The following is a 16,148-nucleotide window of genomic DNA, read 5'->3' as shown; positions in this document are numbered from 1 at the left end:
GATAGACACACTGGAGAAACGATGATGGAGGTGACTAGGAAATTTGTGCTGTATGACTTCGTGGATAGGCAGCAAAGGCAACACTGACTTGTGGTCTGGAAGTGAGGAAGACTAAGAAAAACATTGAGACGTGCCATGGAGGAAGAGCTGAAGACTGCCCGATTCACCTGAGGACAATAGCGACCTCATGTGCAAGCCTTATGTGCCACTGGGTAACAAGAGGATAAGTAAGTAAGTCCCCATGTCGATTTTCTTGGTAATTTTATTTTCTTAAATCCCAATAGATGTGAGTGTTAGATGAAATGGATACTCTCAGATGGTCTAGCAACCCACCAAGAATAGGTTCTTGACTTGTGCCAAATGCCGCTGGCTTTGGCTGAAAACCATCAGACATGAAGGTTTTGACCCTCATCCCGATCGCTTCACACTCAGTTGCAAGTGCACACCCTAAGGTCACCACCTGGTGGAGTCAACAGGACCACATTATCACCAAAAAGCAGAAATGTGATCCTGATGTCACAGGATGAGACCCTCTCCACCCCGTGAATGTGCAAGATCATTGAAAAATTGAAAACACCTGTAGACTGGCTGGGCATACTCCCATAAACCATCCAGGATTCTTGTGAGGGTAAAGAGCTGGTCCATGTTCTGTGACCTGAATGAAATCCATATTGATTCTCCTGAATCTGAGGTTTGACCACAAGACTTAACCTTCTTTCTAGCACCCTTCCCTGGAGCCTGAGTGTATTCTTAAAAATGAAGGTACTAGAGATGTTTTTCAGAGTGATGCCATTTTCGGTTCCCAAAAGAACCATCTTCATGAAGGATTCAGAAGAAACCTTCATTTCTTTAGATCTGTAACGAGTGTGATGGATGGCACACATGGGCTTGCGTCAGAATGAGTTCTGATAACAACAACAGCACATTTGTGCTTTATAAGATAACATAGAATAAGTAACAACGAAACAGGGTAAGTCAGATGGCAAGGCGGACAGAGAACTAAGTGGATAGAAAGAAGGTCATCACGTTCCCTGCCTTTGCCAGAAGATCAATAAAAGGTGCCAATATGCAAGTGGGTATGTTGGTGTCGAGACCTTTAGGAAGCCAAAATAAAGATGGTATGGAGAGAGAGATAATCTGTTTGGACTGTTTACTCCCCCAACACGATAGAATATAACATCTCTGGGTTGGGATACCCACACAGATACCCACAGGGCATGCTGGGAGCTGTAGTCCCATGGGTCAGCCCTGTTGAGTTCCATGGGTGCTGCCAGGGGTTACTGCAGGGATTAGCAATTCTTACTTTTTCAGACTTCCACGTAATCTGGAAGTGTTTCCTATGGGCGATGTCCTGTCTTAGTTGTACTGTCTTAGTTAAAATGGACTCCTCTGCTTTACCCAGGGAAGATGGATTCAGGTGAAGAGGATGAAGAAAATGGAGAAGGTCACAAAAGATGATAACAGATTTGTGAAATGCCAGTGGTTCCAGATTTTTGAAGGCCTCGTTGCTTCATACAATAACACAGGCTGAGTACTGGGTGAGCTCTAACTAAGCGTGCCGATTCATTTATTTTTTATTTATATAGCTATATATTTTTTATTGTTGATTTCTATGTGTGAACATTGACTGTGCTGTAACTCGGACCAAGTAATTGAGTTAAGTTAAATGTGATAACTTGACTCCTGTGGGCTTTCTTCATTGATCACATGATGGCCATCACCCCTGGCTGGAGTCCAATGGAACAAGTCTGACAAATAAGTGGGGACCGCTTGGCCCACTTGGTTAGCTAATAGCTGAGCTGTCCCACTTTCTCATAATGTAAGACACATCTCTTGGGTGGTGTGTTTAATAAATGTGCTTTATTCATTTATTCTTTTGTTTCCTATCCGTTATTGTGTGGAGTACTTACCTGCTAGTTGCATACAAGTAACTGATTAAAGGTTTACATACATGTGCAAAAACAGCGAAGGGGTATATTGTGTAATTAACAAAAGGGGGAGTGTTTACAAAGCATTACTTTGATATATTATATCAGCGGGGATAAACATAATTCTTTCATTGGACCCATTGGTTATTAAAATTAACTGGGTGGTGCTTAATGTGGACCCCACCAGTCAAATTTCATCCTGTGACATAAGCAACAGTGGGAGGGCTAGGTAGCCAGTAAACTTCCATTAAAGGACCAGTACTGTTAAGAATGTAGTGTGATCCCACTAAAGTTGGAGTGCACTCTCCGGTCCTCTTTCTTTTTTTTTGGGGACCACAGTTCCCATCTGACCACGCCTCCCACAAGTAGATTTTCTCTGGCCACACCCCCTACAAGCAGAATTTTTTTTTTCTAAACATGCCTCCCATTAGCAGATTTTCTTTGGCCACACCTCTCCTCCGGCAGATTTTTTCTGACCACGCCTCCCATAAGCTTATTTTCTCTGGCTGCCGCCTCCCACAAACCCCAAGGCACTGCCAATGTTGAAAGACATGTCAACTGAGACAGCTCAACAACATCCAGAGCCTTCAACAACTCTGAGTGAATATCAATCACCAACGCAGCCTTGTCACCGAGGAGTTTCTTTAACTTCTTCTACAACCTCACCTTCTGGCTTTCCGAGTCCCCCAACTCTGCTTCCTCTAATGTGTCAGTAGGATTTAGGAGGTCCTCAAAGTGCTCCTACCATGACTCAACTATATCCGCAAGACCATCATCCAGTGGATCTACTACCTTCAAGAGGATTGTGGGTGTCACTCAAAGGTGACTCAAAGTGCCCTGGAGAACCGATCACTAGAACGTTTGATTTTGAGTTGTCATTGTTCTGTTATTTATGTGGAGTTAATGCTTGGGCCCTTTGTGTAGTGGTGTGATGTTAGCGTTAGTGTCAGTTAGTGGTGGCCCACCTCTACCTCCTTTGTCTTCATTACACTCTTGTTCTCATGTCTTACATTATGAGAAAGTGGGACAGCTCAACCATTAGCTAACCAAGTGGGCCAAGCGGTCCCCAATTATTTGTCAGACTTGTTCCATTGGACTCCAGCCAGGGGTGATGGCCATCATGTGATCAATGAAGAAAGCCCACAGGAGTCAAGCAAACCGATGAAGTAGCTGAGCAGATGTTTTTCGACATCCATCCTTTGGTGAAGCTGTCAACGAGTAGACAAGTGAGGTGTCACGCCTGTACTCCTCTGATCCAATTTTGTAGAAGAGCAGAGGAATGAGCCCCCCACCACCACCAAAGCCCAACCATTTTACCCCCCCCCTCCACCCCAAGGCCCCAATGTTTGCCACTTTTATTGCTCTTATGCTGTGTGACCGGGTTTCCTAAATCGTGCTGCAGATGAGGTTTTACGGCCCCCCTGGGGCTGCGTGTGCCTCCTGATTTTATAGCTCGCCTTTAGTTTCTCGCTTCTCTGCTAAAACCACTTCTTACAAACATAAAAAATATTTATGGTCGCACTGAGTGGAAGAACATTTGTAGGCACGCACAAATAAAATGCCTCAGAGATGCACTTTGTGACATTGCTCAACGTGAAGGCTTCTGTACGGACTCTGCAGTCCTGGCATCAGCGGTAGGAGATCTGGCTCTGGGATTTTGATAAAAGCCTCAGGATTCGGGGCCTTTGTCTAACAAGGAATGGCAGCTAAAATATGAATAACACAGGCTTTGAAACTATGAAAATGGTTCATTGTGTAGTAATACAATCCTTCTATTTCAATTCCCGGCCTTGCGACCACCTTTGTCAAGTTTGCATGTTCTCCCTGTGGACTGCACTGGAGTGCTCCACATTCCTGTCATCCCTCAAATCTGTGAAGATTATGTTTATTTGGAACATCAAAACTGGCCCAGCGTGGATGTTCAACTGAGTGTGCCCTTCCTTACCCACGATGCTGTTGGGGTAGACCCCTGACCTCCTAACCCCTAAATTTAGATTACGTGGGTTTGGGAATGTATGCTGAAATATAACAAGGCGGTTAGAAATGTGATTGTAAATCTGTCCCATGTAAAGTATCTTTTTGACTTATTTATTTATTGTATTTTTATCAACTATTTTGAGAATACAAGTACGGATTTCACTGTGATGAGTACACAATACAATGAGCTTAGCCTGTCATGAAAGACACAATGGAGAAGTCATGTGGGCAGCACACCAGTTAGGGCTGAAGCTACCTCACATTTGTTTTAGGTCTTGGGGGTCCCGCTCTGGTCCTGTCACTCTCACTGGGGAGTCTGCACACATATCCCCCTGGATATTCAGACTTGTTCACATATCCTAAAGTTCTGCTCGTAAGGCTGATTGGCAGCCTTAAATCTGCTCAGTTATGAGTGGGTGTGTGTGCTGGACTGCCCACCGAGAGATGGCTCTGGAAAACACTCAGTGACCTCAAATTGGATTATATGGTGTGACAGAACCACTCGGGGGCGTACTAGCCACCCAACCCGGCACAGACAGACACAGGAGGCACACATATAAAAGCAAAGAAAAGTTTTATTTTCTTCGCCTGTGGACAACAACTTCATCATTCCCACAGGTATAACACAGTCCCACAAACACAATACTTTTCTTCTTTTTCTCTTTCTTTTTCCACCACTCTTCTTCGGTTTAGCTTCGTCTCCCTCATCCCGACTTTGGCTCTCGGAGTAACGACTGCTGGCTCCTTTTACAACACGCCTGGAAGTGCTCCAGGTGCTCCTTGTCCTACTTCTGGTAACACTTCCGGGTGTGGCAGAAAACCCACCCAAGAGGGCTCAACAGTTGTTGCAGCACGCCCTGGTGGCACCCTTGGATCCAAACAGGGCTGTAACCAACTCCAACTTCCGTGAAGCCCTGTGGGAGTCCGAAGTACCGCTGCCACCCAGGAGGGCTGCCATCCAGCGACCCGGGGAAGATATTGAGCAGCCCATGTCTGTTCCCCCGGACCATATACAGAAGGGGCGTCCTGGCCGAGCATGGGCCCCGGCTGTCCGCCACAATGAGTTCATGAATCATACAGTATATGGTGTCACACACACACGATTAGGGGACAATCAAATGGCTTGATGGCGCGTAAAGGAACAAGAGAAGGGGAACTGGAATGAGGCACTAATGCTTTTCTCTCCATTCATCTACAGAAAAACACCCAACTAAAACGGTCTTACCAGACGTAACGATCCAAGTATACATCTCCATCCCAACTTCTCTTCCGGCTCCATAGAATTTCCTGTCTCCTTCCGATGACCTCAGTTCCGTCCCTCTGCTTCTGACGTCATCTTTGGCCACTGCATTGTACGACACCCACTATTGATGTCACTTCCTCCCCGTTAATTGTACTTCCCGTATCGACTCCATAAAAGCTCAGAGGATTCATGTTACAGTGTGGAATGTGTCATTTATTTTGACCGTTTGACTGAACTGGAACCTATAGCCAGTATACGGGGAGGCTCCCCAACACTTCATCTGTGTCTCTGTGCTTTATTTTATCACAATGGAAACACCAGAACTCTGGCACAGTGATAAGAGCTGCTAATTTACAGCTGCATCTCTGTCTGTGTGTTGTTAGCATGTTCTTGTTTTCATTTGCTTGTTCCCTCATTACAAAGGCTGACTGATGAATCAGAACATTGAGTGAGGGTGGGTGCATTGTTGGGTGTTGGTCTGTGATGGACCAGCTTTCCATTCAAAACTGGATTCCATCTTGTGTTCATTAATCCTACATTCAATGTGTCGTAAGCCACAACCCCGCCCCAGCCACCAGAGAGCCACCAACTTGTCATTTATCTCTGGCAGTGCCTCCCCTTGTTCAGGTATTTTCTGTCCAAATCTTATAATTGAACTTTGGATATGCCCTGACTTTAATGTTATCTCTGACCACACCTCCCAGAAGCAGATTTATTTTAGCCACACCCCCTACACGCAGATTTTTTTTTTCTGATCACACCTCCCTCATGTAAATTAGCTCTGGCCACACCTCTCCACAGGCAGATTTTCATTGGTCACACCCCCTACAAGAAGATTTTTTTTTTCTGAGCAAACTTCCCACATTCAAATTTTCTCTGACCACACCTCTTCACAGGCAGATTTTCTCTGACCACACCTCCCACAAAAAGACCTTCTATGACCACATTTCCCTCAAACAAATGTTTTTATGGCCACACCTACCATAAATAAAATTCTCTTGTCATGCCTTCCTTCGGCAGATTTTCTCTGAGCATGTCTCCTACATGCAAATTTCCTCTAGCTGCCTGTAATGTACTTTGAGGAGGGTAAGCAACCAACCAATCCAGGGTTGATTCCTAACGTGTACCAAATGCTGCTGGCATAGGTGACTCTGAACTGGATTATTAAGTGTGCTGGTTAGGTTGACTGGTGCATATGAACATTGAGTGAGTGTGGGTGAATCTCTGGATGTTGATCTGTGATGGACCAGGTTTGTCACAGGCCACAATACCCCCCACCCCCTATCCACCCATTTGTCATTTATCTCTGGCAGTGCCGTCCATGTTCAAGTGGATTTATCCACACCTTATACGTTCCTCACATTAATTTTACCTCTGCCCATGCTCCCACATGCAGATTTTCTATGGATACACCTCCCACAAGAAAGAAAGAAAGAAAGAAAGAAAGAAAGAAAGAAAGAAAGAAAGATTTTACTTTTGGAGCATCTCTCAATATTAAAGTCTAGCCCAGCATTCAGCAAAACTAAATTATGCTGCCCAGCAGCAGCAGCCTGTGTTAACTTAGGTGACACCGCGGCAACATTTCCTTGCTGGCTGCTATTCAGATTCCCATAATTTCATTCCATCATGTTCTGCACTTGCCTATAAGCTGGTCATCTGTAAGAACTTTGGTTTCATTGGAGCAGCCTGGTGCCAGTGGGCACTTTGCTCTTTTTGTCGTTTCCCATGCCCTCCGGTTCTGTGCTTACACTGGCCTCTATGGTTTAATCGCAGCAGGACCGTTACTAGTCTCAAATGAATGCCCTGCATGTTATTTTCTGACATTTTTCCCTTAAGAAATGGTAAGGTCAGGCATTTCGTGGTAGTGAACTGGCACTTGCTCAGGGCATGATGCCAAGCCCAGACTAATGGAGATCATTTCGCTGATCCAGTCAGCTTCGTCTTTCACTTACACATTGGCGGGCTGCATTTCTTCCTGTTTTAGTCTTGCTGGCCTTCTTGTGACTCTGCTGACACAGCACTCTTTCCCAAAGAGAACCAGAAAGGGGTTAACAGGCTTGGTCCATGTAGTCATCATCAGCATTAGCTACTCTGAAGTTTCTAACGCTCCTTCTTCATGTATTTTCCTAGGGATGGCACTAAGAATTAAACCCAGAACCCTGAAGCATTAAGGGATAACTTTAACTTCAGTACCATTAAGTGGGCCACGTTCATCTAACATAAATACGCGTATTCAGTATAAACAAAGACACAGAAGCAATAATTAGGGCAACTGAATGCACAGCAGGAGAAACTCATTGAATTTCAGTTTTGGTAGACCCCCCAAATCTCAGGGATGGGATGATAAAGTGCCAGAAAAACACAAAGTCACATGAAAAACACAGACAACAACCTTAAGACTATCAAGCACTCCCTTCTGTCTCTCTTTCACACTCTCTCAAAGAATCTCTCCTTCTCTCCAGTTTGCCCAATCCTTCCTTCTGATTCCTGACTTGAATGGCATATGGCAGTGAGACAGTTTTAAACACCAATCAGGGGATTCTGCTTGCCATGGCTAGAAGTCATCCTCCAGGGACTCCAGAAAATAAATCATATAATAATATATGATTATTATGTATACCCAGCCAACACAGGGCACAAGGCAGGAAAAACTCCCTGGGCAGGGCGGCAGCCCATTGCAGGGCACACACACACACATTAGGGACAATTGAGGATCACCAATGCACCTAACCTGCATGTCTTTGGAAACCCACGCAGACACGGGGAGAACATGCAGACTCCACGCAGGGAGGGAGGGAGGACCCGGGAATCGAACCCAGGTCTCCTTAATGTGAGGCAGCAGTGTATATATCTATACTCAGCAAAAAAAGAACCGTCCCTTTTTCAGGACTGTGTATTTCAACAATAATGTTTTACAAATCCAAATAACTTTCCAGATCTTCATTGTAAAGGGTTTAAACAATGTTTTCCATGCATGTTCAATTAACCATAATCAATTAATTAACATGCACCTATGAAATGGTCGTTAAGACCTTAACAGCTTACAGAAAGTAGACATTTAAGGTCTCAGTTCTAAAAACGCAGGACACTAAAGAGACTTGTCTACCGACTGTGAAAGATGCCCAGGGTCCCTGCTCATCTGCGTGAACGTGCATTAGGCCTGCTGCAGGGAGGCATGAGGACTGCTGATGTGGCTAGGACAATAAATTGCCATGTCCGCACTGTGAGACGCCTAAGACAGCGCTAAAGGGAGACATGAAGGACAGCTGATCATCCTCGCAGTGGAAGACCACGTGTAACAACACCTGCACAGGATCGGTACATCCGAATATCACACCTGCGTGACAGGTACAGGATGGCCACAACAACTGCCCGAGTCACACCAGGAACACACAATCCCTCCATCAGTGCTCAGACTGTCCGCAATAGGCTGAGAGAGGCTGGACTGAGGGCTTGTAGGCCTGTTGTAAGGCAGGTCCTTACCAGACATCACCAGCAACAACGCCGCCTATGATCACAAACCCACCTTCGCTGGACCAGACAGGAGTGGCAAAAAGTGCTCTTCACTGATGAGTCACGGTTTTGTCTCACCAGGGGTGATGGACGGATTTGTGTTTATCGTCGAAGGAATGAGCGTTACACCGAGGCCTGTACCCTGGAGCGGGATCGATTTGGATCGATGGCAAGGGCCATTCCCCCCAGAAATGTCCAGGAACTTGCAGGTGCCTTGGTGGAAGAGTGGGGTAACATCTCACAGCAAGAACTGACAAATCTGGTCCAGTCCATGAGGAGGAGATGCACTGCAGTACTTCAAGCAGCTGGTGGCCACACCACATACTGACTGGTACTTTTGATTTTGATCCTCCCTTCATTCAGGGACACATTGTGAAACATTTTTAGTTTATGTCTTATGGTGTTGACTCTTTTAATGTTCATACAAATATTTACACATTAAGTTTACTGAAAGTAAAAACAGTTGAAAGTCAGAGGACGTTTCTTTTTTGCTTGAGTATATATATATATATATATATATATATATATATATATATATATATATATATATATATATATATTGTGGAAACGACCGGACACAGGCAGGCGGACATGTTGTAATCACCACCACACTTTTTATTTACACTATTTACAATGAATTAACTGGTCACACAGACCCAGTCACGTGCACAAACACCCCCCAAATACTCAGTCCTGGCCACAAATGCCTCTCTTCGGGCCGCCTCCACACCTCCTCTGTGCTTTGCCCTGCCTGCTCCCGACTCCAGCCACGAATGAATGGAGACGGCCCCTTTTATCCTGTCCCCGGATGAGCACCAGGTGTTCCCGGTATTCCTCGCTTGGCCACGCCCCAGCGTGGCGGAAGTGCTGGCTCTCTCACAAAAGTCTTCCCCCCCAGCACTTCCTGGTGTGGCGGAAGTGCTGGGGCAACAGGTCCCCAAGGCACTGGGGCGCCTCCTGGCGGTGACCACGGGCCCCTACAGGGTGGGGCTTCCATGCCCTGTACCCGTGGCCCCCAAAGCAACCAGAAAGGTAGCCCCCACGTCGTCCCAGATGGGCGCACGCCCACTTCCAGTCTTCCAAGGCATCCTGGCTGGGTCATTGCCCCTTGCATCCACGTCATATATATATATATATATATATATATATATATATATATATATATATATATATATATATATATATATATATATATATATACACAAAGCATTCAAATTCTGAATCACAATCTGATTGTATGGGTGGTTACCTACCAGGTAACGTGTGTGGTTGGTCTGCAAGTCGGCAAACATCTGCCACGGGTGCCCTCTCAGTTGCGAGAAGCAGATCATAGAATGTTACATAGTTTACTGTCAAAAAATGCAAAGAGTACGCGACACATGTTACAATCTGATTGTATGGGTGGTTACCTACCAGACCAACCACATGCGTTACCTGGTAGGTAACCACCCATACAATCAGATTGTGATTCAGACTCCGAATGCTATGTATGTAATTACCCTAAACTCCAGGCTGTCAAGTAAACGAACCACATGCCGTGGCACAACGTAAAGAGCCTTTGCCTCTAACGCTGACGTCCGAGGTTTGACCCCCGGTGAGTGGAGTGTGTACGCCTGATGAACCCAAAATAAGGTGAAATATGTGTTGCGTACTCTTTGCATCATTTGACAGTTAAATATATATACTGTATATATATATATATATATATATATATATATATATATATTATACAGTACAGGCCAAAAGTTTGGACACACCTCCTCATTCAATGTGTTTTCTTTATTTTCATGACCGTTTACATTGGTAGATTCTCACTGAAGGCATCAAAACTATGAATGAACACATGTGGAGTTCTGTACTTAAAAAAAAGGTGAAATAACTGAAAACATGTTTTTTATAGTCTAGTTTCTTCAAAATAGCCACCCTTTGCTCTGATTACTGCTTTGCACACTCTTGCCATTCTCTCGATGAGCTTTAACAGGTCGTCACCTGAAATGGTTTTCACTTCACAGGTGTGCCTTATCAGGGTTATTTAGTGGAATTTCTTGCTTTATCAATGGAGTTGGGACCAGCAGTTGTGTTGTGCAGAAGTCAGGTTAGTTGGATGATCATTTATTTTTCAACAGGACAATGACCTCAAACACACCTCCAGGCTGTGTAAGGGCTATTTGACCAAGAAGGAGAGTGATGGAGTGCTGTAAATGGTCATGAAAATAAAGACAACACATTGAATGACGAGGTGTGTCCAAACTTTTGGCCTGTACTGTATATATATATAGATATATTTGCGCCAGCCCACAACAGATATATATATACAGTATATATATATATATATATATATATATATATATATATATATATATATATATATATATATAGAGTGGTGATTATTTTGTGTTAAATAATTCTTCACAAAACAAAAACAAAGTTTTGGGGACCGTCCCCATATATTGTCATGCAGACAATAATGAAAAGAAGCGATTCAAAGTCTTTAGAAGTACAATGAACATTTTACTCAGAACAAAATGGCGGTTTTATAACAAAAATGGATCATATGACAGGAAATGGTTGGCAGGAAGTGACGCTGCAGCAGGAACCGGAACCAACGTCATCATAATGGGCCGGAAGTGAGGTGATTTGTGGGAGCCGTCAGTGACGTCATCGGGGTGGGCCGGAAGTGACGTCATCGCAGCCATTTTGGAAACCGGAAGTTGCAGGAATTATTTTTCTTCAGGATTTCTGTTAATGAAAAGAAGTTCAGGTAAGTACCATGTGATGACCCTCTAGCTCGCGATATTTCACTCGCCTTTAGGCTCTTTGACTGCCTCTTAATCACACACATGTGACAATATATATATATATTTGTTTGTATTATAATATAATAATAATTGTATAACCTACACTGTCAGTGCCACATGGGTTGGACGGGCATCCCAGCCAGAGAAGGGGATGGTTCCTGCAGGCACCGAGTAGGTAGATGACCATCCCGACCAGGAGAGAAGAAGGAGTCAGACACAGAAGAGATGAACAGAAGGGATAGACGAACAACCTACTGGAAGAAGATGTCACTGGGTACCCTTTATTTCCCCAGGGCGCTAGATGGCAGTAGCCCTATCTATCAGCACCCATTTGGGAACCAGCAGGGAATGCTGGGAGATGTAGTCCGGCAACACAGCCCTGCTGGGGATGATGGGTGCCGCAAGGGGGTGTTGTTGGGAGACATACTTTCCAGTCTATGGGACTTTCGTATAAGTCAGAAATACTTCCATCAGGCAGCAGCCGTGGCACCGGTTCTTTAATAAAAGGGACTGAAGTACCCTAATCTAGGTGATTTCGGAGCTGGGAGGATGTAGAGCAACACTCGACCGGAGGAGGGCATTACGGTGAGGAGAGGAGAGAGTATTGTAGAAAGAGAGAACGTGTGATTTTGTGCTTGTGCTACTTTTGGAAGTATTTTTGGCAATAAACCTTCAATCATTTGAACCCAGGACATGTGCTGGTGTGTTCATGTTTGGAGTTTGGGGCTTGTTGACAGCCTGGTTCCATTACAACCATGAGTGAATTGTGCTTAGAAGTGAGTGGGAACAATCAGCTGTCTTACTGAGTGTCATATTACTAAACCAATCTAACGCCTCTTATGGGCGGTGCTCAACTTAGGGGCGGGACTTTGAATCTCAAAGGGTAAAGGTGCCCTTGTTAACCTGGTCAAGCTTCTGATTACGATAAACAGTCTACAACCAAAAAATCTCATAAAAAGACCCCATATCCACCTTAATAAAGGGAAAAGTGTGTGTCTGTGTGTCCATCCAGTTTCAAGTCTCTGTCATTCTAACAGATGGTGCATCACAAATATTAACACTGCTTTTACAAATCCAATACCAAGTAGCATATAACAAACACTTGTAGTGATACTAACTTGCTTGCCTTTGGAAGAGATCCAGAGTGCACAAAAAATAAATGCAGGGTGCAAGCAGAAAATAACTGAGCACAGGTACTGACCCCATGGTTATGCTGGTTCCAGCAATACTAACCAATATGCCACCAGGCTGCCCCATAACAGAAGAATTAGTGACGAGCAAAATGATTCGTGTGAAGGATGGCATAGACTGAAAGTCACTAAATTACAAATAGCTGATTCCATCTCCACACCCTGCTCTCTAAAGAGGAACACTGAGCTGAAGAGTCGGGGGCTGCCAGGCATTACCCAGGAGGAACAGCTGAAAGGGAGAAATCCTTTTAAATTTAAGTTAATGGAAGTTAAAAGTGGTTGAAATGGTGAAAACTAGGAAAGGAACTTGAATGGTGGATTCCAGCTGTTATTTCAAAATGACTTCATGAACAACAGTATAACACAGCAAAAGTTGACTGAACAAGGATTGGCCAACTATGGCAGGCTGTCAAAATTAATCTGTTCTGGAGGAGACCGTTTTTTACCTGCTGTCCCCTAGTGGCTCCAAATAGGTTCTGCAACACAAAGGACATCAGACAAATCAGATGGCATGCAGATATTGAATAAGGGCAGATTCCCCTATGCTGTAACCTGAAGCATTTGGCCATCTGCTTTATGAAACCATCTGTGCCAAGCGGGCAGTAAAGGGAGGCAAGGGACACAATGACACCACATTTCATCCTCTTCATGCCAGGCAGTAGTACAAAAGGAACTGGAGGGCTTTGTTCTGGATGACTGTTCACCCAGTAAGGAGGCATAGCTTGTAAATGGGGTGCCAGACTGGCAGCAACTGGATCCAAGCAACTTGGGTGTTCATTTTTATTTATTTTGTTACAAGCTTTTGCCACCCGTACATCAAGAACAGTGGGTGCCCAGCCTCCTTCTGTGCCCATATGTGTGAGCATGTGGACTGGTATCATACGTCTGTGCTTCTTAGGCTGTCTAAACATTGTGTAAATCTCAGAACTTCTGTAAGAACTAGGGTTGTCACCAAAGAAGTGTGAGTCCTTTATATTAGATTATATTATATTATTGTATTATATTATATTATATTATATAATTACTAGCTGTGCTACCTATGTAAGATGGGTTAATATCTAAATAATCAACATAGACCTCAGCGTTAGTGTTTGCAATGCACCATCTATTGGAATGTATTCTGTAATGCATGTAGTAATAAAATGCATTGCGTTTGTCATTCCAACAGATGGTGCATCATAAACGTTTGTAATCATAAAATGCATCATTACAAATATCTGTTGGAATGACAAATGCAATGCATATGCCTCTGTTATATGTTGTTTAGTATGGGATTTATAAAAGCAGTATTAATGTTTGTGATGCCCCATCTGTTGGAATGACCAATGCAATGTATATGCCTCTGTTATGTGCTATTTTGTATGAGATTTGCAGAAGCAGTGCTAATGTTTGTGATGTCGCATTTCTTTGAATGACCAATATAATGTATCATATTACTACAGATGTTTCTGCTACACCATCTGTTGGAATGACCAATGCAATGTATATGCCTCTGTTATATGCCATTTGGTATGCGATTTGTAAAAGCAGTGCTAATGTTTATGATTATTCTTACTGCACCACTAAATCATAATTAAAGAGAATCTCAAAGTAAGCGCCCCTTTCAATCAGACAGCAAATAGCACAGAAAGCAATTCTTCTTCCCTCAAGTACAGCAGGTAGATGCTGGGCATATCATGAACACCAATCTACGTCCACAGGGTTCAAGTCAGTTTCTACATCATCTGGGTCCGGCAACAGACATGCTACCACACTGAGTTTGCTACCCTCTTGGCATACATTTGAGCACCTTGAATGAATATGGGAGTTTGGCATGATGTTTCAGATACCAAATGAGTGTATGGCACAGAGTCTGATGCCCAGTTGACTGTGTGTCACATAAACATTGCACTACTCTTGGATTTATGGTACAGAGACTCTTGTGCCCACGAGAGTGTGCAATACATAGAATGAGCACATGAGAGCCTTTAGAGTAAACAGCACAATAAAATTGGCATATGAATATGGTGTAGATTTATGCCCATGTGAATGATTGGCATAGGGTGTCTGATAACTTATTGAATATGTGGTGTAGAAAATCAGTTCAGTTTCATCTAAGTGAGAAAAACTCATAGAGTCAGGTGCCAGTGTGTCTTCCGCCCTGCTGAATGTCTGGTGCCCATTTCATTTTGTGATTTTGTGGAACCGTGAGTCTACTTACCTTCCCAATACACGGCACACAAAACCATGCCTATGCTAGAGGATAGTAAAGAGTTTGGTGCCAACATAGGGAGGGGGACATAGCAAGTGTGTGACACTTTATGTGTGTGTGCATTGCAAAGTTTGTGGTCCACACAAATGTATGTAACACATTAAAACACACAAATAAAAACCTTCTCTATATGATTGGCACACAGCAGGTATGATCTTGGTGGCAATGGCAATGTTGTGAGTTAAGGACAGCTGGTCATCGATCACCACCCCCAGGTTACATACTGACTTGGCAGGGGTGATAAATTGATGGAATAATTGGAATAACAAGGGGTCCATCTTTGCCAGGCTGACCCAGAGATGGTGGTCTTTCATCCAGATTGAGATGTCACTGAGATGTGTCAAGGTTCTAGCTGAGACCATGTGGTCTTCTGAAGGGGAATAAGCTGAGCATCTTCAGCACAGCACTGACAAGAGAACATTGGAAACAGCGCAACTCCTTCTAAATCTCTTCTGTGGCACGAGGTTCATCACCATTAGTTGTTGGTTTGGCAGTGAGCGCCAACCTTTAGATTCTCCACTGTTAGCCAGATATGCCAGGATTGCATAAAGTGTAAAGTGTTACGGTGGACTAGTTGTGACGATATGCCAACTGGAGGTGATCAAGACAGTCTGGCATATACTGTCAGTGTATCCCAGCACCAGCCTCTCAAACTTCTTCATCATGATTGGAATAGGTGCCTCTGCTCGGTGGTCATTCAGACAGTCCACTGCTGTTGTTTGATAATCGTTGCCCTTTAGAAGTAGGTGGCGATCCCAGATTCTGTCTGTGAGATATTAAAGATGTCACTAAAAATATCAGCTAGTTGGTTGCTACAAATTTTTAAAACTTGCCCAGAACTTCCATCCGGAGCAGAGTTGAATGTGCGAGTGCCAGTAGGTCTGTTCAGTGTTTGGCATGAGAGAATGCCATTCTTATTATAGAAAGATTGGCATCCGTAGGAATGTGACATGCACTAGTGTGTATTTGGCATTCATGTCAGTGTGTGCACACGGATACTCATTCCCAACTTTCTGTGTGGCATAAGCAGTCTGCCAGGCTGGGGGGGGTTTGGTGCAGAAAGTGTTCAAAGACTGAATAGTAATCAAGTAATCAAGAACTTTACTGAGGCAGGTGCCAACATGTGTGGGGTAGTGCTTCTGCTGCCCAGCTAAATGTGTGGCACAGAAAGTGTGCAGACTTGGGTTCACAAATGCTTATGTGATGTCGGGAGTGAGTGCCTTCTGCCAACATGTGTGTGCCCGTGAG

This window comes from Polypterus senegalus, chromosome 18, assembly GCF_016835505.1.
Source record: "Polypterus senegalus isolate Bchr_013 chromosome 18, ASM1683550v1, whole genome shotgun sequence".
NCBI classification, from domain to species: Eukaryota; Metazoa; Chordata; class Cladistia; order Polypteriformes; family Polypteridae; genus Polypterus; species Polypterus senegalus.
Note: the sequence above shows the minus strand (reverse complement) of the source record.